Here is a 13,256-nt window from a genome sequence, read left to right as displayed (position 1 = left end):
ATAGTGTTACATGTAATATTTATACTTATATCCAGAGAGTTGAGAGTGAGTGTACACACAGTAGTCACATTTGATTCCGTGAGAGCAGAATCAATCTTTGAAGCACATATAAAAGCTATTGATCTAATCTTATCAGTATATTAGCATAATATATTATGAAATAAAATTATAATCTTCAGCAATTATTTTCACTAATCAGAATGCCCAATGGAAGAGTTGCAACTATATTAATTGCTTTTATGTCAATGTACCTATTTGTCTTCTAGTGGAGGGGAATTTGTAGTGAAAATGTGTTTGTTCCTTGAGATTGGCATCTTCTAATGGACGGTATATCCGCATCCTCCCCCAGTTTTAGCCCTAAGTTCTGAATTCCAGTCGGAGATATTTCATCATGCAGTGAAGAAAAGTATAATTAGCACGCTTTCTATTCAGGGGTAGTATTGTTTATTTGATTATTTACTTTTATTTGATTGATTATTTACTTTATAAGTTAGTGTCGCTTTTCTGAAGCATGAAAAGCTACAATCTTTCGCTGCTCCCTACTGTTGTGATTTGGACGTTTAGAGTTATGGCACATTATGAGGCAGAAATGAATTCAAAATAAAGACCCTTCAGCAGCAGCTTGCAATGGTTGAAACATTCAAAATTCCCTTTTACGAACTTTATAAGCTTTTTGTTATTGATATATGCATGTCCTCATCAACCGAATTGGTAACGAGATCTATTCTGTTCTTTCAGAAAGACCTTGCAAAATCCTTAGATTTAAACAAGGTTGTAGCTGCTCATAAAAACAGATGTATCTTATCGTAGTTTCTTGTTGTGGTTCATTTTCTCATTTTAGCAAAAAAAATACTCACAGTCTTTACATAGAAATAATGTTACGTGTAGTATTTATACGTATATTCAGTGAGTTGATAATAAGTGAAGTTTTCATGGTATATTTTGTACTGTTCATACGAATATTAAGTCTGTGACATTATTCTACTCAATATTGGCTTAGGAAAATAAAACCTCGTAATCATTGCTCTTTATTTCACGTCATACATTCCTGCCTTTTTGTATATGAAAGAACAAAATACATCTCAGTGATTTATCTTTGAATCTGACAAAAATATGTTACTGGTAAAATTATACCGCAGCAAAGTATTAAGCAAATACCTTTTATCCTGTATTAGTTCCCCTAAGAATTTGACTCCGAAATCTGTAGCCCCCACTTATTTCAGGCTGGCGCCGTCACTGTGTATGTGCCCGTGTCGCTCCGGTGTGAAACCACATTGTCGTGTGTCACTTGTCGCTTGTCATTTGGGACTGAAAGCTCCCAAAGGCAGCTTCCGAACCACGAGTCATGAGGGTATGACACCGAAGTGGCAATCCACACGGATTCGTCCAGTCTACCCACGTGGCGAAATGATTAGCTTAGGGCGTTACGACGCCAGGGGGACCGGATTCGAATCTCGGCTTGAGAATCGGTGTTCTCTTGACTGTCACTTCATCAATTTCATCATCACTCATCCTTATCATCGCGATTAGACAAAGTGGCAGACAAGCGACGCTAAATAGCAAAAAAACAAATCAAAGCAAAACCTCCAGTCCATGAGAATGTATTCACTGCATGCGCGACCAACAGCCGCAACCGAATTGCGCACATTTTAGATCCAGGATTGCGCACAAATCTCACTGACCTGTTTTGCGCACAGATTTTGATCGAACGTTGCCACTTTCATAGCTTTAAAGTCTGTGCGCAAAACTGTGTTTTTCTTTAGACAAGAAGAGAGAGAGAAATTAGAAATAAAATAGTAAATCATACCAATTAGGTTAGGTTAGGTTAGGTTAATGACTGCAAAAACACGTGTAAGTCCACACACACACACAACAAACACAACAGAAGTGAGAACGGCTTGAGAACATTTTACATCTGACAACATCGCCTCATTTTCTTGTGCGCAAGCCTTTACATTGTGACAGCTTGTCAACGGCTTATCAGATACCACTGATAAAACCGGAAAAGTATGGACAATCCGGCTGTAGCCCCACCAATGATGGCATCCAATTTCGCCTAATGACTTATCAGCACCTGTCACTCAAATTTGACATCTGTCTGGTTGGAAGGGAAATATTGCCAGTGAGGGAAATCTTGGCGGTAATCATCTTAAACGCCAAACAATTCGGAATAAGTTCCGATGCTAATTACGAACAGTCACATCAGCCAAATAATCAGGTGTTGCTCCTAAAAAGAAGCATTGTCACACAATGCAGTATCCGGGGGCGTTTCTTCTATTTTCTATAAGATAAATGAAAATATGACTCCATTTCTTAGTCTATCTTTTAGTAGGCAGAGACGATCCTTATCACGTATCCAATCTCTGACGTTTAGCCGAATTGCCAACTACAAGCAGCTGCATTGAAGCTTTCATTTTCTGCTTGTTCTTGTTTTATCTAACCTAATGCAACCAGCTGTGTAGCATGTAAGAGAGCTAAGGATGAATTAACATAACCAAAGAGAGCACGTATCTCCCTGCTGGGAGACCGTTAAATTCCCCTCATTTGAAATATTTTCCTCTCGACAAGTTTAGGCGAAATGGGCTTAGGCGAAAGGGGATATCCCGTTTAGCCTAAAATGGTGGCCAGGTCATAAGTCACAATTTCTTGTGCTGATAAGTAGAGGCACATATTTTTGGTAAATAAAAAAGCAAAATTTCGGTACAAAAACAGAGTCAATTTCGGGTTCAAAAGCGGTAAATATAATGAAATTTCGCTGTTATAGCGGTGAAAAAGCGGCATATAAAATGACATTTTAGTTTTAAAAATGTGAATATAATCCCAAATTCGATTTAAAAACTGCACTATTACGCACAATAAACATATCCCTTCTAATAGCACATTAAATCATTACCAGAATATTAAGTTTATTCCTGTATAAATGAGTCATTTTTGCTTCTCAAATATTTACAGCAGAATTAATAAATTTTCCATGAATTGCATAACTCACAGGATAGTTCAGACTTCAGAAAGTGTCGCGTCGATATATAAACGGTAAATTTCGTGTTTAAGAGTCTATTTCGCATTTTGCAGTTCATTTCGCATTATTTCGTGACAAAACAGGTTTGGAAAATGCACCTTGCACCTTTCAGAAACATGAAAAATTAATATTACAATGTATTATTTCACATTTCGTGTTTTCGTCAAAAACGAAATATGCATGCCTCTACTGATAAGCAATTAGGCGGTAGGGAATTAGGCTAAAAATGACTACACGCGACCAACGGACCAGGGTGACACGATGCCCACCCACTATTGGGAAAACAGCTCGGTCCAAGCCATATGTTCAAGTATGAAAGGTTGCATTTGTTTCAGAAGGTTCGTTTCCAAGTGACACATGTCGCTTCGGTCTCAAAGCTCCCAAAGAGCTTTGGTTCGTGGCCAGGTTGGTCTTGATCTCCGCTGTTATCCTGTGTGGAGCACAAAATGGTCGGTTTTGTTTCTAAGGCCAACATTATGCTCAGATAGACTAATCACTTCGTGATCGAGTGGTTATTTTTAAGTCCACTTAATACACAGCAAGGCTAATCGGCACCAGACTTACAGTTTAAAGTGGGGTCTGAACCACCATGTGTCTCCACCGAGTAGCAAATCCGTTACCTCTTGAGTGGAAGACAAGACGTTACCACTACGCCTTCTGAGTGGTTAGAACAGCGCGCAACGACGGCAGGGGTATCGGGTTCGAATCCGGGGCTGTGTGTTCTTTGTGTGTTCAAAAGTGGCAGAAAAGCGACGCTAAATAACGAAAATAAGATACTTGTCTGGATTGGACCTACGGTTTTAAGTGAGATCCGTAGCTCTAGAGAGCCGCGGTGGTCTAGCCGGATAGCCGGCTTTCGTGGCGGAGTGGTTATAGCACACCGCGCTACGACGCCAGGGGTCCCGGGTTCGAAACCCGGCTAGGACATGGATGTTTGCGTGTGTTCGTAATGAGAAAAACAGAAAAAATTGTGAAAATTGATATGTGTGAAAGTTTAGAAAAGTATGAATAACGGGGGATACTACCGCATAGGGGTATTCTTTATTTTTTTAAAAAAAAAATCGGTAGAGCGTCTGATTTTCACGCGGGAAGCCCGGGTTTGATTCCCGGGGTAGGCGATATGAGGTCGGATTTTTTTTAAATCGGCTCTGGGGCTCGCCCGGCCTCAAATCAATGGGTACCTGGATCAACCCGGGGGGGGGGGGGGTAAAGGCCGGAGCGTGATGCTGATCACATCACCTTCAAAATGGCCAAGATCGATAATGTGTGGGGCCCTACCCCCCCACATCCCCTAAAATGTGTCTTTATGGAACGGTACCATATGCACGGGGAACCTTACCTTACTGTAGCTGTACGCTATGTGGGTCCAGCGAAGATCCAACCCGCGACCCCTTCCTTACAAGGCGAGAGAGCGTTAACACTACACTAGCGCCTTGCGGACAAAGAAGGCATACTTACAATAGAAACAATAGAAAGACGCTCCACGTCTTGTCGAAAGGAAGAGAACAGTGCTACAAGCGATGGACCGGCCACTACTAGCAAACGGGAAGGAAATCAGGCTTTAAAGTACGAACGGAAATGAGAATATAATTTAATGATCGGGTGAAGGTCGGGTCTCCATTTTATTCTGCTCTTTCATTACTCATCATTGATTGTAAAATGAGAGCTTCAGGTGACTCGCGTAGTGCACGTGAGGCAATAAAAGAAACGGTGACATTTGCAAAGTAACGTGAAACGCTCGATACACACGGTCAGCGTAGATAGAGTTCCGGGTTCGAATCCCGGAGATGACCTACAAGACTGCGTCGAAAAAAGCTCTACCTTTCTTTTCGAATATGAAAATATACTATGATGAGCGCAAAAGTTGCGTAGTGGAACAACAAAATCTCACTATAAATTAATAATAATAGTAATAAAAATAATAAAAAAGTTTAGCCAGTTTGAAGGATTCTACACTCTGTCTGTCCCGGTAGAGAAGGGGAGAAACGATTGGTTTGGTTCATTTTCATTCGTTTTGCCACTTTTGGCTAGTCGCGAAGATGAGTGATAATATGATGAAATTTACGAGCACCCACAAATGCCCTGGCCGGGATACGAACCCGAGTCCCCTGGCTTCGTATCGTGATGTGCTAATCACTCCGCCGCGGAGGCCGGCGATAAAGGGAAGAAATCGAGTGGGCGGAGAAATGCAGCGCGCGCGGCTGCAAGCGGCTGGTAGCGGCAACCGCATTTTCCCCTCCATGCACTCACTTCCTCTCTCGCACGTTCATTGGTCGAGCCCTATCGAGTCCTACTTGCGCAGAGACTTGCTGACTAGCTCCGCAGATCCCTGGGACAGAGTGTAGCCGAGTCTCACAAGGGTCCTTTCTCTTCTATTTCATTACAGCCTTAAAAAAAATTTAAACTCCGCCACTTCACGGGCCTCCCCGATGGTATAGTGGTAACGTCGTTGCCTTGTAATCTAGGAGTCCCGGATTCGATACAGTGATGTGCCGTAGATTATAAGTCTACGTCTACATGCGTTGTTTACACGTAATCTATGCATAGATTAAATTGGGTTGTAGTTTACATAGACTACGTAGACAATCTAAAGTACATAAAAATTAATTTTCAAGGGTTTCATGAAAGGAAAGTGACATTTTCAACTGTATTGGTTCCTAACGAACTGAAAAGAATCCTATTTACAACAAAATTTATCTTCTCTTCTATTATCAACTATGGAAGAAGATAAATAGTATGAAAAAAAAAAACAGATGGCAGTCGTAAGGCAAGAGTGGTCTTTTCCCCATAAAACACTAGAATATTTCCTATGTTAAGTTTTTTCCTAGGTGAGAAATTGTTCGAATTGGAAGAAAGAGTATAAAAAGTTCTCCTCACACATCAGCAAGTGATATGCAGTAAGTATAATTTTATTTTAATTCCACGGCGCCCCTTGCTAAGTTACCACCTTTCGTCATGTTGTTTACGTAGATTACGTCGTCTACGTGTATAAAATTGTCTACGTGTAGACTATCGTGTAGACACACATCACTGATTCGATAGCTGGTGGAGGCACATATTTTTTTCGGATTCCACTTTAAACTGTAGGCCAAATCCCGATTAGCCATTCTGTGCATAAAGTGGACTTAAAACAACAATTCAGATTCAAACCCACCACTTCAGTTAGGAGAGCATACTATCTTGTTTTCTTTGCAAAATTAAATGTTAACATTCCTTCTGTGAATACACTAATGCCGACACACACATACACGGCGCCCTAAACGCTTACTTAAGAAGGCACGAAATTCGAGACGAGAACGAGACAGACCACCACGCTCGGTCTCGTTCGAGACTTTTGTTACGATACTGAAAAATTTACCAAAACCAACGTTACTTTGCTATCAAGAAAAGTTCTATGCCTCAATCACCTTTATACGCTGTGCAAGTTTGTGCTATATATGGTGGTTATACCAACACCCAAAACAAAGGTGGTAATAAGACAGTTCTATATGATCAGAATGTTTTTGTAGTTGTTGTCAGACTTCTTGAGGGTCGCATTTTTAGTTTATTCTTTAAAATTTGTCAAGAGTTTCAAAATCTCAGCTGAGTTGCTATATTGCACACCAGTAGCTTCAAGCTACATCCCAAAACATTCTGAAAAAAGCCGACACGGCCACTTCCATCTGATCTGGGCAGTGGAGCGTGTGGAACTCTTGTGGCTGCATTTGCCCAAGTTTTAATATGTAAGTTACAGATGTACTTTATCAAACATACTAACACTCTTCGTTTCGTTGGGTATAGTTTTGTTTGGGCCACCTTGTACTTTACACATTTCGAAACTCGAAACAGAACGAGACAATCATTCACGACTCGAGACGAGATTGAAACACTGCCAATTGTCTTCTTTCTCCATACGATCCCTAACTGACATTCTTCTAGTCTTTTTTGTCAGTCGATCGTAACTTCCGCTTTCGCAATACCTGAATTGCTTTCTGTAAGATTGAGGCTTTCAAAGCGATCACCTCTGGATTGAACTTTTTGCACTTGACCTTCAAAGAAGCCACGATACGTCACGTAATGACTAAAGCCAGTCTCACACGGCAGTTAGGTATACGTCCTCACTTCGCGATCGACTTCCAGCTTCGTTACTTAACGATCGTGTGAGAGCTTTCTCTTATTCAGTTCCAGACAGAATTAGAAACCGTCTCTAAATCCATCCTTAATACCATAGAACTTCCAATCAGAATTGAGGAGCACACTGGCCAGTTGAAGTAGGAAGTACGAAGAAGAAGAAAGACAATAGATGTTCGACTGTTTATTCAAGGCAGCTTAAAGAAGAAAAAGATTCGATCAATACAGCTATATAAATGATTAAGGGGAACATTCTATTTGTTGAGTGAAGAGTCTGCTAATTATTATTATTTTAAATAAATAGTGCGTATGTCTAAATTTCCTACTGTGATACTGTTATTTTACATTCACAACCAACGCGAATACTATTTTGAAGGAAAAACTGAACAGCCACATTGTATGTATGTACTCTCTCACTCTCTGGTACGTTGGCTGTAACAAATAAACTGTGCTGTGTGTAGCACCACAGCAAATAAATCTGATAGTTTTGTAATGATATATAAATTATGAATTGTAATTAATCCTTCATGGACTTCAAAGTAAATTTCACAATATTTTAAGAGCAAAGAAGTGTCAATGAAATATAAATATAATATGGTAACTTAATGAAAACATCACAATTTTTGCACTTTGAATGTTGTGAAGTTTATTTGACTAGTTCGTATTAGGGAATATACGAGGGCCGTACCGAAAGTAATGCAAAAGTGGTCATAACCTCTTTATTAACTGATGTAGATCGTTCAAATTGCACATGTAGTTAGAGTGACTCTTCCTCTATACAAACCAGCTACTCAACATAGTCTCTATTTAAAGCGATGCATTTGCGCCATCGTTGAACCCAACTCTAGAATTCTCTTTGAAAAAAGTCCGGTGTGCACTGTCCGACATTCACAGAAGGCTACAGGATGTGTACGGAGATGACACGATTGACAAGAGCAATGTGTACAGGTGGATGAAGAAGTTACAGTAGGGGAAACCAGCATTGAAGACAAACCGCGTAGTGGGACACCATCAACTGCGACCACTGACACGAATCGTCAGCAAGTGAATGAGTTGATTGCGCATCATTCTCCTTGATTTCCTGGAATGCTGCCGTACCATCAACAGCGAGCGGTACATTGAAACACTCCATAAGCTTAGAGAAGCCATTAGGAGGAAGAGACAGCTCAAGAATCTGAAAGTGATCCACATTCACCATGACAATACGCGACCACACACCTCTTTGGCAACAAATCAGGTGATCGGCAAAATGGGCTGGTCCGTGGTCCCCTATCCACCGTACAGCCAGATCTGGCACCCTCAGACTTCTACTTGTTTGGTCCCATGAAGGACAGTCTTCGGGGACAACGATTTGATGACACAGACGAGGTGAAAGAGGCTGTGAAGAAGTGGATGTCGGACAGTGCACACCAGACTTTTTTCAAAGAGGATTCTAGAGTTGGGTTCAACGATGGCACAAATGCATCGCTTTAAATGAAGACTATGTTGAGTAGCTGGTTTGTATAGAGTCACTCCAACTACGTGTGAAATTTGAACAATCTACATCAGTTAATAAAGAGTTTATGACCACTTTTGCATTACTTTCGGTACGACCCACGTACGAATTTCAAATCCGTACGAGAAGGGTCTCAATAGAATATGCAACTTCTATCGTAATATACGGGTAATGCAACATTATTCTAGTGTGTCCGTAAAGTGGTATATCAACTTGAAATAACATATGTTATATACTCACATTCATTGCCACGAGTTACATGTGCTGAATTTTTCAACAGTGCCAATGGTATTCTCTTATTCTTTTAATAGACAACATTATTTTCCCAAATCTTCAGCAGTTATTAGCATCTAAACTTGTGAAGTGGTATACCGTGTTTGTGCAGTCGCCATTTAAGGATACTGTGAGACCCCTTTTGCTTCCTTCGCGAACTGAAGACGTAAAAAATCTTATGGTAGTTTCGAGTCGGAGGTGGGTTGGGAATTGAGGACCTACTTAACTACCGTGCGAGACTGGCTTTACCTTGACTATAAACTGTTCAACTTGGCCAACTTCGGGTAAGTCAAGAAAGATTAAGTTTAAGCAGTGAAGGAGAAAAGATTTGGAATTTCTATGTTTTTGTAAACAACATATCACATGGTGTAGAAAAACTTTGTGGGCTTTGTTCATATGTCATATTAAATAATTTTATTTTTCCTTACATATATTCATTAGTGCAATTATTTGGCAGAAATATAATCATTATATTGTTTCCTATAATTTTTAATTTGTTTTTCTTGACACTGTGGCTGAAATTATGGCGAGAAAAAGAGTTTAAATTAAAAATTCTGGATGTGCGAATGCCTTTTAGTTACTGTATAAATGTATGAGCTGTTGAAATTGGATTATATGATCTACAAACATGTAACGTTTTGTAACTTAAAAGAAGACCATATATATTCCGGTTAAATATTAATAGTTTTGTTTGATTTTTGTCTTAACTCCACTTTATGCACAGAGACGCTAAGCGGGACTAAACCTACAGTTTAAAGTGGTGCCTTTACCGGCCATCGAACACGGGACATCTTGATTACAAGGCGACGATGTTACCACTATACGTCTACGTTACCGAGGAAGCGATACTCATTTGTTATTTTCATTCTCCCATCTTTCACTTGAACGTGGCATTTTCTTCGTTAGATAAGATTGAGAAAACTACCACTCAATAGCCCAACTTTAAAAAATAATTTCAAATCTTAACTGTACAATGTTCGCAGACAAACTTAGGTAACCCCCTTTTTGTCGAAACGGGCAAGACATTTTACGAAATGTATTTTTATTTGTATAAATTTGAAATCCCCCTGCCTGTCCCCCTGTAGTTGCGGCACTGTTTGTGAGTGTCTCTTCATCAATTTTACGTCATCACTCATTGTTGCGATTAGCTAGAAGTGGCAAAAAAGCAACGCTAAGTAACAAAAATCAAATATCCACTCCCTCTCTCTACCACATGAATCACTATTACCAAAAGGTAGATTTGGGAAAGAAAAATTTAAGCAGTTCCAAGTTCACAACACATCCAAGAAAAACATCCAAATACATTAGGCACCTTTAATACAATACTACTCAAAATGTCACAACTATTCTAGATACTGAAAATTGCGAAATCATTTCCCGAAGTCTGAATCTGGAAGGGAATTTCTGCCCCCCCAATCCTGATACATTTTACGGAATCCCATACACCCTAATAAATCACAAAATCAATAAGTGTATTTGTTATGTTGCTAGATTAACATATGATATAATTGTAAAGATTAGTGACAATTCCAGGTAGGAATGTTTTCTGTATTTTTCACAGGGGGGCAAAGCAGGCTCTCAGGGGGAGGGCAACTGAACCCCTGCCCCTCTAGCTACGGACCACCTGGACCGACCTCTCTCCGGGCCCTCTTGTGTCATCACTGACCTTTCTAGCGAATACTGTTAGTTTGTATCACATGGATTACAAAGTCCAATTGTACAACGAGATCGTTCATTTTCTTAAACCTCCGAACGCAAGGGTTGTGCTCCGACGTGGCAACAGCGCCAACTTCTCCCACCCGCCTAATTTCATGGCCCTGTGTTTAGTTGCAGAAACGCGAGAAAACATGTGCTGAACAAAAAAGCACCGACCAAAAGCCTCTGAAAACTGCAGAAAGCGCTCACTGTTAAAGCCGGTTAACGTTGGTCGAGTGAGCGGGAGAGTTACTGGAACAAGTTACTGGCCTGTCTGCTCGACTCGACCCTTCTATGGCGAGTAGCTGTTTTACACACTTTCTACTCGACTCCAGCAAAGTGGGATAGTAGCCGCAGCTGTTTGGTGCTCTTTTCACAGAATGAACCCATCGACGTCGTTGTCGATTTTTTTTTAAAAAAAGTTCTGAAACGGTTTACACACTTTTTTTCACGAGAAATAATGCACAAGGACATGCCTGCAAAAAAAAACTATTTTCTTTGATTTTCTATTTTCGATCATTCGTGGTTGAACGTAAATTCCTTATTTTTAATTTCACCTACGCCAAATACATCAACTCTCATCTCTTCAACTTCACACACCCGTAGTTTATTTTGTTTGTTCCTATAATCGACACAAATTCCATGGATACTAACAGACACAACACAACACAGACTCTTTACTGTCGTCAGAAAGTGTTTACTCGGTCGAGTCGCTGTCCTCCGTGGACAGCCACTCGACTGTCCTGACTACTGGAGCGAGTACTGGCTCCAGTAGCTGTTTATCCCACTCTAGCAAAGTGGGATAGTGGCTGCAGTTGTTTGGTGCTATTTTGACAGAATGAACCCATGGATGCCGTTGGCGATTTAAAACAAACTCTGGAACAGTTTACAAGCTTTTTTCTTACGCGAAATGAATACAACAATGCACGAGGACGTGCCTAGGAAGAAAACTAATTTCATTGATTTTTATATTTTCAATTGTTCTGGGTTGTACGTAGAACGTACTTTTATTTTATTTTCAATTTTATTTATCCTACACCAAATAGCACTTATGGCCTCATACGCCCGTAGTTTATTTTGTTTGAACACTCGTGGATCACCTCCTATTCATGGTTGACTTTTTGTTTTAATAATAAGCAAACTCACAACACTCTACGACAGCACATACTCTATACTCTCCTCAAAAAGTGTTTACATTGATCAAGTGTCCGTCGAGTTTACGCGCGAGTGAAAAAATCGATGGGGGAGGAAGCAACTCGGGAGCACTGGCTCCAGTACTATCCCAAGTTGTTTACACGAGGAGAGTAGCTCGCTTTACCCTACTCGGTCCAGCTACTCTCTTGTCTACTCGACCAATGTAAACCAGGCTTAAGGGATGAGAAGTACAGTGGGATCCATGAGTATTACCGTGCAAATTGTCCATGACTATTTTCATTAAATTTTCTCTTACCACCCATGTGTCCTTATTAAAAAGAAGTAATGCGTTTTAATAATTCAAATTTGCAAAATATTTTTTACATTATTTACCTCTGTAAATGTTCATTATATTTTGAGGGGGTTGTAAAGGCTGACCGAAGACACGCAAATGTCAACCTCCCAGCCACGTGGTACACCCTGAACTGCATTTTGCAGACTAGCGAGTCTCTGGCGTCTGGATTCACAGCCAGTTTACTCTTCTGCGTGGATCGTGTTGTGTCCTCCCTATATGTTTGTGATTGTCTCTGCATCCATCTTCTTATCACCATTCATGCCCATCTTCGCGATTAGGCAAAAGTCGCAGAAAAGCTTAGTAAAATAAACTAAATCAATCAATTAACCTACACACCCCTTTGGTAACAAATGTTACATTTGCGCATGTCCCCAAGACCATATTGAGTCTACCTTACATAGGTACCCCCTTGGTTATAAATATGACTTCAGATTAATTCTAAACCAAGTACATCGTTGTAAAGTACAAATTATGAGCTATCATAACATGGACCGTGGCCGCGGTGGCTCAGTCGGTAACGCGTCTGACTACCATGCTCAAGGTCCCGGGTTCGATCCCCGGCCGGTTCAAATCCGGGAACTTTTCTAACGGTGGAAGCGGCCCCGGCGCCTACCCAGCGTCGAATAACATGGGTACCTGGGAAAAACCCTGGGGGGTAAAGGCGGTCAGGGGCGTGATGCTGATCACATCACCCCCACTCACGACCGGATCAAGAAAGTGTGGGGCGTTACCCCCACACCCCCTATACGCCTTCATGGCGTGGTGCTATGCGCAGGGGAACACACACTTTATCATAACATGGACTAGAGCTATAAACACCTATCACTTGGAAGATGCTGTAAGTAATAACTTCCATACGATATTAGATCAAGTAGAACATAATCACGATAAGAGAATAGCTTGATACGAAGTCTATAAATTGATTGTTTAATAATTGTATTTATTGTGAGCAAAAATCTGATTTTGTCAAATCTCTGGAAAAAATTGATTATACAGGCTCTGTGTATATTGTACACATACCCCAGGGCCCAGGGCCCAGATGTCATAATTACCACACCCTACATAATGCAATATTTAAAGTGAAAATTGTTTAAAGTAGTAACTTTTGCGTGTTCTCATTTTCGCTTTTCAAAGAATGGTGACCACAGGACAAGGAAAACTCTGGAATGTTCTAA

At 40.5% G+C, this 13,256-nt stretch overlaps 1 protein-coding gene across 2 annotated transcripts in view; it reads right to left on the bottom strand.

Moving 5' to 3' along the window:
- Positions 1-13,256, bottom strand: part of LOC146003790 (acyl-CoA Delta-9 desaturase-like) — a 220,911-nt gene that overhangs the window by 70,972 nt on the left and 136,683 nt on the right. The window contains exon 1 of one of the 2 annotated variants that reach the window (XM_083142207.1): positions 4,478-4,557. The exons of the other annotated variant lie outside the window; for it this stretch is intronic. The gene's annotated coding sequence lies outside the window, so the exon portion shown is untranslated. Of the gene's footprint in view, positions 1-4,477; positions 4,558-13,256 lie in introns of those variants that run through there. 2 annotated transcript variants of the gene reach the window in all.

The sequence above is a fragment of the Lepisma saccharinum genome, chromosome 20 (assembly GCF_977018435.1).
Source record: "Lepisma saccharinum chromosome 20, izLepSacc3.1, whole genome shotgun sequence".
In the NCBI taxonomy this organism is placed as follows: Eukaryota; Metazoa; Arthropoda; class Insecta; order Zygentoma; family Lepismatidae; genus Lepisma; species Lepisma saccharinum.
Note: the sequence above shows the minus strand (reverse complement) of the source record. Positions and strands in the feature narration are given on the sequence as shown.